This window comes from Gavialis gangeticus, unplaced genomic scaffold, assembly GCF_001723915.1.
Source record: "Gavialis gangeticus isolate Ggan-Ray unplaced genomic scaffold, GavGan_comp1, whole genome shotgun sequence".
In the NCBI taxonomy this organism is placed as follows: Eukaryota; Metazoa; Chordata; order Crocodylia; family Gavialidae; genus Gavialis; species Gavialis gangeticus.
The window spans coordinates 44,762,051-44,771,277 of record NW_017728996.1 but is presented as its reverse complement, the minus strand read 5'-3'; the positions used below and the strand labels follow the sequence as shown (position 1 = coordinate 44,771,277).

Here is a 9,227-nt window from a genome sequence, read left to right as displayed (position 1 = left end):
TGGTTAAAAATCAGCCATCAGTATCGGCCAAAAAAATCTTTATTGGTGCACTCCTAGGTAATCACATTCACTTTTTAAATAATAAATATTTTCTGGAAAAGTGTTTGGAAAATAGCGTTACACATACAGGTCTCTTAAATACTGAAACTGAAACTGAAAGACAAGAAAAGCATACTTTTTTAAATAACGTGTATACACTTGCATTTAATGAGACACCATCTAGGACAGCATCTTAACATCTACTGAAAAAAAAAGAACAGGCCTTTTACGGTCACAAGCTGGCAGAGGGTGAATTCAGATTAGACATCAGGAGGTGCTACTTCACTGTCAGGGTGGCTAGGATCTGGAACCTACTTCCAAGCGAAGTGGTACTGGCTCCTTCCCTGGGGGTCTTTAAGACAAGGCTTGACAATCACCTAGCTGGGGTCGTTTGACCCCAGTACTCTTTCCTGCCATGGCAGGGGGTCAGACTTGATGATCTGCTCAGGTCCCTTCTGACCCTACTATGAAACTATGAACTATGAGATTCAAATAAATGACTAGAAGCTGGTTTTTGTTTAAAAGCTGCTCCTAGGCATTGATTCCTTCCATGCCATTATGGGATAAGATTTCTCAGCACCTGTATATCCTTTAGCAACTAGCTTAAACTTAACATTCTACTCTATCAACCTCCCAAGACGCTTCTTACAAGTAATTGACCTTAAGCTGTATTAAATTAAAGTTTTGTCAATAGTTCCTCTAGAAGTCAATGCAAGACAGTGTCTAACTAAAGGAAATATGAGCATCATTAAAATCGAGTAAATGCTAATGCTGCTAACTTTCTAGATGGAATGATACAAGAGATCAAACTGGAATACTTTCTAAGTGCTTTAGTTTGGGCAGTATTCCTCTTCGCTTTGTTACCCTCAGAATAGAGTCATTTCCACCAACAATAAAATTGCATTATTAAACCAGATCTTTCTCTTCACCTCCAGAGAGAGAGGATTGCATAATTCAGTTGATTATCAACTAGGACTAGTCTTCATACTTCAATGCTGTACAAAGCAGTGATGGAGTAGCTTCCGTTACCTGTTTCCTGTTTATAGCTTGCAATTTTTACCTGACCCTTCTATTTGCTCCATCTTGGCAAAGTGAGTGCAATGGAAAAGCTAGAGGGCAAGTTTTTAGAAGGCAAAATAGATATTTATTTGTATATTGTTAGATCTCTAGGGTTCTGCCAGGTTCCCTTTTGTGATTATTCTTGTTCAACATATAAATGCAGCCCACAGGGGAGACAGTAAAGAATTTAGGGTAGAAGTGCCATCAGTATACTGATGACACTTCTACAGGACGTGTTTTCCACATCAGATACAAACAACATAGTTTCCTTATGTTCCCAATGCTCTGACCAAAGAAGGGAACGGGACTGAGCTTCAACTTAACTAAGGTATAAAATGGAGGTAATACTGAAGGGCAAGCAGAAGCAACTTGGCAAGCTAACAGGGATTGCTGGTTTCTGCAACTGTGGGTGGGGTATGGCCAATTTTGTCAGAGGTTTGCAACCTGTCCTGGTATCAAACCCTACCATGAATTAGTGGCTTCCACTGATAAATGTAGTGCATCATGAACTGTCTCCTGCTGGATGTGGACCTAGCCCTAATCATCTGCATCATGTCCCTTCCAGTTGTACTGAACCTCGGAGCCCCAGAAACTGGCACAGGAAGCAGAAGAGGAGGGCTCCCAGTTTTTGTATAGGGGATACTGGGGGTTAGAATCACAGGCCAATGGGCTAAGATGAGGAAACGTACAGGTGAATAAACATTAGGGTACATACATGCAGGATATACATAACAGGTAATAAACAGTGATTCAGTGGTGAAACCACTCAGGAGCAGATAGCAAGGTAACAGCGAACATTAACAACCTAGCATATAGGCTGAAGAAGCCTTACCCACCCACAACTCAAGATGGAGCTCCAAACCAGTCTTTGGTCCCACAGAACACTTAGTGACCATCTACTTTGGCTCCATGCTTGAGCACCGCTGTGGCTGCTTTTAGTCTCTGCCACATTTCTCTCCAGCTGCCACCTCTCACTGCCACCCTCCAACTGCCAAGTTGTTTCACATGCAGTCCAAGCTCTCCTTCGCTTCCTCTCTTCCTCAGCAACCTTCTGGGAACTGTAGTTTGTGCTCTGACATTACAATCCATTACAGGCTAGATTAAGGCAATGTACTTTATTTAAAGATTACTCAGAAACTTCAGATAGAAGAATGCACCAACCTTCCTATTTAGAAAAGAATATGAATATTAAAAACTGCAGCTTCTAAACTACACCACAGCCCATTCTGCTTCAAGGTGTATTTCAAATATTTAGTTTATTTAATACAAATCCAAAAATATTTGCAATCTGAATACATGAAAACTACACCATTTTTCTTATGTATTCTCACATAAGAAATGTACTAATTTGATAGTTAGTTAAGAATCTTTTTGTTAAGAAGTCTACAGATTCAACTTCTAGGGAACTGCAGGTCAGGAAAAGAGACATTAGTTGTTGATATTATTCCCCTGGAGTTTCACAGAACCAGCTTTCAGTCTACAGTAATAGATTCATTTTGCCAAATGATTACTCAACCTTGAATTAAGAATGAGTAACAGCCAGCTGATAGGCTTGAATGTTTACTACAGCTGAGTATTAGGGTTTAACATTCCAATACTGCCAGATCAAATAGTAAACAGACACTTAAAGTCATGCACTTTCCTTTCTCATTTTATTTAACCTTTTACAAACTGAAGTTGGTCCCAACATTTTGCAGCCCTAGCTCACTTTTGAATTGGAGAAGAGAGGATACCTGATTTAAAACAGGAAGATGCCTGGTGTTATATTAAGCTACTGTGACATGAATTATAAGATACAAAATACTCTCTTTAAAAGCCCCTCTTGGCTTACCAAGACTCTAAGCTGCCTAATACTGTACATCTTTTGTGCTTAGCTGTTTCAACATGTTCAGTGAAGTAAAAAACTGATGCATTACCTCTGTATTATCATATTATTATACCAGGCATCCATAATGCATAATCTCAATACACAGATACCATATTTCCTCTCATACATGACACCCTGGAATAAGAAATGCACCTTGTTTTTGAAAGGCAAAATGAAGAAAAAAAGATTTTTCCCGACTTACAGCTGCATAGGGCACAGAGAGTCTAATCTTCAGCTGATTCATCCTCCCTTTCCTGCTTTACTAAAAGCTGAAATCCTAACTGCTGCCAAAGACTGGTCTCCACGGGTGAATCTATAATTCTAAAACAGCCAAAGAACCCACAAAGCTATGAAATAGAGGAGAGACTAAGAGCAGCTGGCAGACAGTAAAATTGCCTGAAGAAAGGTTAGCTTGATTACTGGAACATCAAAATCATTAAAAAGGAGAGATGATTGTTAATACCTGCAGAGTGAAGAACAATGAGCCTTTAAGTCAACTGACTACAGCAGCTGCCTGGATAGTAATGCTGCGTAATAGAAATCCGGGTACTTCTATTCCAAGCAGGAAATCAGCTTCCCTGCTTAAGACCTGTGCTCCAATTTTGGAAGCCTGACTTCTTGGGCAAAGAGAGGTGTGTGTGCACGCATGCGATATGTGAGTAAATATGGTATTTCCCTTCCCTTCCCCTCCACACTTTATCATTTGGACAGCCAGTGAGAGCCAGGAGGTGACAAAGAACCAAGCACCTGATGGACTTAAAAAGAAATGGCAGTAAATCTGTATGTTATTAACCTGATCCAGTTTACTAAGGCCTTGTTACACGGTAATTCTGGGAGGCTCCTAGACCTCTTAACCCCTGGACTGTCTGCACATTAACATCTTAAAGTGGCTTTAAGTGCTCATTATGTGGCTCAAAGTTTCACCACTCCAGGGCAGGATTATCTCTGATCTGCGCTACCCAGCCCCTGTTCCATTAAGTAGTGGTCACTCCCCACAGATATGCTGCTCAACCTAAAGTCCTCCAGTATCCCAGGATCTCTCACACCCCCACCCACAGAGCAGGGATAGAAGCCTCTCCTGGGTTCAGCAGCCCTCTAGTGGCAACTCCCAGCTACAGCTCCTAGTCCTGCACTGCTCACCAGGCTTCCAGTGGCAAGTCACAGTTGTGTAGGTGGGGGACACTCAGAAAAGGGTGCGACTAGACTATGGGTGTGACTGGTCCAAACTCAAAGCTGGCACTAACACTAATCAACAAAGGCCCTTCCACGGTAATTTTGGTCAGCTCCTGGAGTTCTTAATCCCTGGATTGTCTGCACATCAACACTTGAAACTAGTTGTAAACATTTGTTATGTGGGTCAAAGTTATGCCACTCCAGGGCAGGATTCTCTCTGAACAGTGTTACCCAGCTTGTTACAATAAGTTGTAGCCACTCTAGGCTACACTTTAGTGTAAACATCCCACCCACCACTTCCTCCCCCGCTTGCCCAGATGAGTCCCACTGCTCCCCAGTGCCCCTCATAATTGACATCACTTTTTTTTGTGATATAATGCACAAAACATGTTTTTATCATGCTTTGCTCAGAGACCTCTGCAGTTTTGTTCTGAAGTGGAACTGTTATTTTGCTCCATCAGATTCAGATAAAATCCTGAATAAAAGAGTAAGACAAGCAATGCATTTAAAATTGAACTGATATTGTGTGTCAATTAATTCTAAATATAATATTTACTGCACTAACGGTTTTGTTCAATTAAAGCTACAACATCCTAAATTAATTTTGCAACATACTATCCCATTAATAAAATGCTTAATACAAAGTAAAGTGGATTAAAACTACATCCTTCCATTTTCAATTTCCAAAAGAAAATTCCATTCCACAGAAAATGTAACTACTGCCTTCATATAATCCCTTTTCATCTTTTTACAAAGATCTTTCTGCTTTCTTTTGCGAGCCATCACTGGTATCACTCAAATACCCTTTAACTGTAAGCTACTTCATTCTTCTCCAAAAACAAAAGAAGTAAAAGAAGAATTTTTATGCGACTACAATAGCTCAGTGAAAGGAAAGGAAGACACTCAGAACTGTAAGCTGCAATGTTTAAAATGTGTTCTAATAAACAAGAAACCACATTAAACGTATTGTCCTGAACTACTGGCTCACTTCAGGTGTTGAGAGACCACGACTTTCCTGATACTCTTAAGACAGCTCTTAAGAAAGAAATGTCCATGCCCTTTTCCACCTGGGATTTGTTTTTCTAACTACTGCAGAAAGTTCTCTCCTGTCCCTCTCACCTATGAATAATTTTGCTGCATGCTTTTTCTGCTACTCAATTCTTTAAGTAGCGAAGCAAAACTGACATACCTGACAACTGCACACTGCAGCATGCAAGGATTTGAACATCTAGGGTAAGACTGACCAGAGTATGTAATTTCACTGTGTTAGGTACTAGCTGGCAAAGCTGCAGAACATGCGTAGAGGCATAGGAGCTGTCTATAAGTAAAGAAACACAGTGTTTTATGTTCAACTGACTTTCAGAATAACTAGAAACTCTAGATTAAAATTTCTGCAAAATATCTGAGAATAGCTTTTGAGCTTGGAAGTCTTACTACTCTTGGCTGATGAACAGATTTGCAAACCTTGATAAAAATTGATCATATCACACAGTAACCTGCCACACTGCTTACAAAAAATCAAGCTGATTTGTACACAGATTACCTATTTTGTCTTCCATTAGTTTGTTCATAGAATAAAATCTCCTCAGAACAGTAATCATGCTTGGAAGGTCCTTAGTAGATGCTACTGTGAATACATATTAAATGCATTTAATAAAATTCATTCCCCTGCAAGCCATAGCAGCACTTGATTGTGGGTTAGGATTAGCTTATTCTGTTCTTCGGTGGTGAGTAGAAGCAAGGTCCACTCTCTACTGAACAGAGAAGGCAGGTGAAGAAACCAAATGCCCAGCGCTGGCTGGCTGGCTAAGTGAAGCAAAGACTCTGAGTAAAAATTCTGTTTCTAATGAAGTAGAGAGAGTTTTGCCGCTGCCTTCAATACAACCAGGATTTCATCTAGAGGTACACCAATACATTGGTCTCATATCAGATTGACACCAATATAGGGAAAATTGAAAGCATCAGAAATCATCTTTTTTTTTGCCTGATGCAGCCGATAATGTGGCTGATAAATGCCCCGTGCATGTACACAGCCGCAACACGCATGGAGCCAGGAGCACAACCCATCAGCTTGGAGACCAGCATCTGGCTGGTAAGTCTGGTGTGGGGGAAGGGGTGGGGGTCGCAGATTGAGTCCCCTAGGGTGAGGGAAGGAGTGGGGCTGAAGCAGGCAGTTCTCAGCTGGGGTGGGGCAGGCACGGGACAGAGCCATGAGTGGCTTGTCCTGGGAGTGCAGGGGCAGCTCCTGCCCTGCACAAACCCCAGGAGGGCATGGGGGGGCATGTGTCCCCGGATCTGCATGCTGGGTAGGCTGGGCCCAGGGCTGCACTGGGCTTTTTCCAGCAGGGGCTGGGCCAGGCTACACTGCTCTCAGGGCACACAGTGGCAGTGCTAGGATGGGGAGTACAGCAAATTTTGGGGTGGCTGCAGCTCCACCCCATAGTCCCGCTCCCAGAGCCACTGCAGCCCACCCTGAGTGCACTGCAGTCTGGCCTAGCCCCTGATGGGAAGAGCCCAGCCAGCCCCGGCCCCAGCCTATCCTGTCCCACACAGATCTAGGGGCACATGCTCATGCCTCCTGGGGTGTGGGCAGGACAGGAGCTGCCCCCCCATAGCACTTGGACAAGCTGTGGCTCCATCCTACGCCCTGTCCTGTCCTGTTTGAGTAGTGCCTGCCCAAGCCTCACTCCCTTCCTCACCACAGGGGCCTTGATCTGCCCCCTCCCCCACACGCCTTTGCCCAGCCCAACGCTGGTTGCCAAGCTGCCCAGCTACATATTGGAATCGGATTGGTATTGGATGATATAGCTTCTTAAAAATCAGCCATTGGCATCAGCCTGAAAAATTTCTATTGGTGCACCTGTAATTTCATCTTTTATCTTCAAGCCAGGATCAGAAGATAGGAATAATTTTCACTGACCATGGACCTAGCACTGAGGATGGAAAGGGTGACATGTTGAATGCTGGGGAAGACCGACTCAGGGTAGCAAACAAACAACTGATAAGGAAGCTGGAAGGATAAAATCCCTCAAATCTAAAGTGGGGGGGGAGGGAGGGAGGGAGTAGAATGTGTGAGCAGCAGAAGAGAGACAACGGAAAAGAAAATCTAGAGGGTTTTACAGTAAATAATATATATACATAACCAGTGTTGCTTATTGGCATGCAGAATGGAAGTAAATACAAATTGACCATTAATGTAAATACTTATGCATATGTACAGCCCTCAGGTTCCTGTCAAGTTGCCAGTTGATGCCCTTGATGCCACAGAGGTTGTGCACTAGTAGACAATTCGTCAACTGACAAATTATGTTTCTGCAGCTAAGTCCCAGTCTCAGATACATGGGCATGTATTGCTTTGAGGCTTGTAGATATCAAGTACTTTGCCTAAGTACACAGAGCACAGTAGTGGAGTTCAGAAGACATGGCAGTATCTTTTTTCAGAAGCATTTTCCAGTATATCAGTAGTAGATTTGCTGTATTTTTCACGTAGAGCTAAACAAGAGCTTCTGTGATTTCCCTACAGCCCATCAGAAAATTCCATTTTCTTCCAACATTCTCAAAAGGAAACACAAATAATTTTTAAAGGCAAAAAATGGTAAACATATAAGCACAGGAAGGTTGGATCTACAAATCTAATAGATGCAGCTTCCATTTTAATTCACTTCAGAATGCTATTATTCCTGTCCCATCTGCAGGTGACGGCAACAACCTGGAGCATGAAAAAACTGCAAACATTGATTTACAGGCAATCAACTCATTTTGTTTTCTGACACGCTATATTTTGTAAGCCTGGGATACTCAAGCATCCTGACACCACCATTAAACTGCAATAACTGATACGAAGTTTCCTTTTCAAATGCTTGGAAAGTATCAACTACAGCAAGAGAGTTCAGATCCATCTGATCAGGTACTCACTGAAAACCTTTCAAAGTATATCCCTGTACAATTTTTAACATCATGCTATAAAAAGTGGTATGATGATACAGTTTACTCTTCCTATTTGCCACTCTTTTAGATAACTGATTAAATATCCTCTCTCTTACGTTTTTACTAGTAAATTCAATTGTACTTCATAACAAATGAAATAAAGGAAATACAGTTTTCCCCTCTCAGATTCATATTCAAATTCTCACCAAAAACAAAAGTGAGTATATCCAAAAGCACTGGATCATGTCATATGAAATATTCTAGTACAACTATTCTCCTTCTACTAGGATGAGCAGTTGTTAAGACTCTGGTAGACAAAGCTGTGCCTGTGATGATCTAGTTGGGGCTGGTCCTGTTTTGAGCAGGGGCTTGAATGAGATGTGACCTCCTGAGGTCCCCTCCCACCCTCGTTTTCTATGATTCTATGAAACACACATTTTTATTGGTGAAAATGTCGTTTTCCAATGATTGTAATTGCCAGTAATATTCATCAAGTCACATTTAGCACAATAGTGACACGTAAAAGATTCTGCACATTTTCGAAGCGAAAGCACGTATTTCATAGACTCATAGATGCTCGGGTCGGAAGGGCCCTCAACAGATCATGGAGTCCGACCCCCTGTCCTGGGCAGGAACAGCCAGATGCCTGTCCAGCCTTCTCTTGAAGACCCCCGAGGTAGGGGAGAGCACCACCGCCCTCAGGAGCCCATTCCAACTTCCCGCCACCCTCCCCGGGGAAGAAAGGGAACAGTATTTGTACTGTTGGCTTTTTAGTTTTTACTCTCATCTCTGAAAGTGAAAAGAAAAAAAAAGAACCCAGCCATTCCCTCTCGGACTTCTGTCTCAAGTCACTGTCAGTCCCCGGGTTTACTCCTGCACCAGGCGGGAGTGCTTCAGGGGCAGCCCCCAGCCCCGGCCTGGGGGCTTCGCGCTCGGAAAGGAGCGGAGCAGCCAACGGGGCAGGGATCTCGGGACCAGCCCCTTCAGCAGCGCCCGGCGGAGCGCGGGGCCGAGGGAGCCCGAGCCCGAAGCTGCTTCCCAGGCCCGCCCCCTTCCCCGCGGGCACGGGCGGCGCTTACCCGCCGACTGGGCGCTGCCGCCTGGCTCCCCGAGCAGGGGCGCGCACAGGCAACTGAGCACGAGCAGGGGCCCGGGGCCGCCG

The 9,227-nt window shown here is 43.4% G+C and overlaps 1 protein-coding gene across 1 annotated transcript in view; it reads right to left on the bottom strand.

Annotated features, from left to right (window-relative positions):
• The window catches only part of CHRNA5 (cholinergic receptor nicotinic alpha 5 subunit), a 23,834-nt gene extending 14,613 nt beyond the window's left edge, over positions 1-9,221 (bottom strand). The window contains exon 1 of the mRNA XM_019504408.1: positions 9,145-9,221. The gene's annotated coding sequence lies outside the window, so the exon portion shown is untranslated. The remainder of the gene's footprint in view (positions 1-9,144) is intronic.
• Between the last annotated feature and the right edge of the window lie 6 nt (positions 9,222-9,227).